This window comes from Mustela putorius, unplaced genomic scaffold (assembly GCF_011764305.1).
Source record: "Mustela putorius furo isolate JIRA1106 unplaced genomic scaffold, ASM1176430v1.1 tig00003983_pilon_pilon_pilon, whole genome shotgun sequence".
NCBI lineage: Eukaryota > Metazoa > Chordata > Mammalia > Carnivora > Mustelidae > Mustela > Mustela putorius.
In genome coordinates, this window is record NW_025422123.1 from 2966998 (window position 1) to 2970408 (window position 3411).

Below are 3411 nucleotides of genomic sequence, written 5' to 3' on the forward strand. Positions count from 1 at the left end.
TACTTTTTAAATACAATATTGAAATCAATAATTCTTGAGAACTCATGTAATTTCCTCAAGCTACAGAAGATTAGTTTTGCTTAAGTCATGAATTCTGTAACCTGTCACTGAGCAGAATGGATAACTTTACCTACTAACTCCAGGCCGTGGTTCTAAGATTGTGTGTGCAATGCATCTATTCCTCATCCCTCACTCTGTCTGAAGCTTCTGAGCTCAATACACCATCTTTACTGAACAATTTATCAACTCGAGTTGCTCAGTAACTGCTACTCTTTCCATAACTTACTGATTTGGGGTGCCAGTAGAGGATAAGTAATGAGAGAATGACATAGTAAATTAGGTCAAGAGAAAAGGTAGTTGGTATATTTAACACAAGGATTGCGATGATCCTTCTTGAAATTGGACCATCTGCATCAGCATTACCCAAAGTAAATGTGAAATATGCAGATACACATTCAGAACCAGGGTATTACTGCATAAATGTATTTCATCCATACAGTATCACATATTATGAATTTCTCACAGTAAGACAAGGAAAATCGGGCTTCAGAAGACACAAGGAAGGATATTGTGTCCCAGCCTAAGTCATAGTCTAAGATCTTAGAGAGGTAATAGAGGATGCTTTCAGGCAGATTATGGCTCATTTGGAAAGGCAGTGTGGAGGAGAGAGTGAAAAGAAGGAGGGGGGGAGAGTCAAGTGGGCAGGTTGAGGAATGAGAAGGTGATCATAATCTCCTAGTGGCCTCAGTGGTGCTTTCCCGGTTTTCCATACCATGGCTCATGTAGAAAATGGCCAAGTTTTATACAGCACATTGGGGTAAACACATGAGTCTGCTCCTAGCAAGAGGGAAACAGACCAGAGATTCTGAACACTGCAAGAGACAGGGGATCAATGCTATCCCTTTGAAGACATCCTCTTGGGAAAATGCTCTGGGAACATTCATCACTCTGTTAGTGTTCATCACTGCATGCCCTCAGCAAAGCCTGGCACTGGCTTTATCTTTTCTACTTTGAAGAATAGGAAGGCTAATGCCAGGATGCTGCTGGGCCATTTTCCAGCTCATTGTAAAGAAGGAAATGGGAGAGTTTCCCCATTTCCACAGTCAGTTATGGAATACTATTAAGTGGACATAGCATTACATGTAGAACATTTTTCTTGATAACTGTTATTTACATTTGAATGAAATAATTTAATTGTTGTATTAGAAAGCATGTACAACTTACATATCTTGCCTTTTCAGTTAGCTATTTTGATGACATGAAGTGAAATTTCAAGAGAATTTTTATTACTTTACATAAAATATGAGGCTATAATATAAATACAAAATATAAAACAAGAAAGTACAAAATTATAGTAAGGCAATAGAACTTGTTTCCATGTCAGCATCTTTAAAAAAATCATGTATTCCAGGTAAAAAAAAAAAGGAATAAAGATGAGTAGAAGAAATCAATAAGAGATAAAGAAGTCAAAAAATAACTTTGATATTAACTTTGGAAAACCAAAAATAGCTAAAACATCAAACAATTAATATTTCAAATAAAAATGCTTATTGATCATTTTCCTAAATCATGTAGTACTAAAAATTAGAGTTACCAACCTAAACATGTCAAACTCGGTTGAATTTTAGTTCAACATTGTATCTTTCTACATTAATTAGGCATATCAAAATAAATCAGAATATGTAACTTTGAAAATAATGCATCAACTTAAGAATTAAATGTCACATAGTATAAAAGCATACTATAGCAACAATTACGTTAACATGGAAAGCAAATAACGATCACACATTGCGGGTTGATCTACTTGTAATTTCTGTTTACTCATATCTCCAGAAACGTAACCCACTGACAAGTAGGGCAACTTAAAATCAGATGTAAATTCAAGTCGCATATAAGCTTACTCACCAACTGACAGTATGGTGAACTAAGCTTCAGTTTTATGAACTGAATAAATAGCCACTTCATCCTTACAGCATAGCCATTATAACCACTAATTTGTAACCTAAATCACATCAAAAAGGTGGTTGATGATCTGTTTCTAACTATGAGTTAGTTTTGAAGGGAGACATGAGAGACATAAAAGTTAATTGATCCCTCCAGAAATAGTAGGGCATTTATCAAGGTCATTAAACGACTTGCTAGTGGACCACATAAGGAAAATTAGACTAATGGAAAATTCTCCCACAATGTTTCCATTAAATAATCTATGGATTCCCAGCTGCCTTCAGAATTCACTTAGAGTAAGAAATAAGAAAATTGAAGATGACTATAAAGAAAAAAAGGAAATTGCAATGGTTGAGACAGGAAGTGATTAAGGTAAAAAAGAAGAATTTTAGTTGAGTCAGGGTCATGGTAAGGATGATTTCTGTTTCGACCCTATCCAAGTGTATTGGTAGTTACAAGCCTCTGGAGAGAAAAAGTAATTCCACAGTGCCAACATATGGCATCTCTTAGACTTTCAGTTGTTTCATCATCCACTTTGATGTGAATGAATCCAAATATTAAGCTAGAAGAATTGGTACTCATGAAAATTTGTGAAAATATGAATGCATGTTGTAGATAATGAAATTCTAGTCTTAACTATTTTTTTAATTTTTTAAAAGATTTTATTTATTTATTTGAGAAAGAGCACAGAGGGAGAGTCAGAGGGAGAAGCAGAGACCCCACTGAGCAGGGAGCCCAAGGTGGGACTTGATTTCAGGACAGTGAGATCATGACCTGAGACAAAGGAAATGCTTAACCAACTGAACCACTCAGGCACCCCTGGGTTTAACTTTAATGTTAAGATTATAAAGACAGTGTATATCAAAAGGTTGAAATCTTACAGGGCTTGTTTTAAATAGAATTAAATTAGAAATTAGCAACAGAAAGATACCTCGAAAATCCTCACATATTTGGAAATAATATATTCCTAAGTAACACATCGGTCAAAGGGAAAAAAAAAATCACAAGAGAAAAAGAAAATCCTTTAACTAAATGATAACAAAAATATAAGCTATCCAAATTTGATTTTGAACAAAAATTGGTAAGATTCAGCTATTACAGTACTTACAGGAAACTGTGTAACTTTAAATGAGTACACTAGTAAAGAAAAAAGGGCTTAAAATTAGTGATCTAAGTTTCCATCTCAAGAAGTTAGCGAAAGAGAAGCAAATTAAAACCAAGTAAGTAGAAGGAAAGGCATAATAAAAATATGAGGAAAAATCATTTAAATAAAAAACAAACATTAAAGAATACTCAAAAAGTTGAATATTTGAAAAGATTAGCAAATTTATAAACCCCTACCAGGAATAATTTTTTAAAGAGTGAGATAAAACACAAATGACCACTCTCAAGTATAAAGGAGGTATTACTATAGGTCCTGGATATAGCAGAAGTCAATATTTCTGAGCAAGGTTTGACTAATAAATT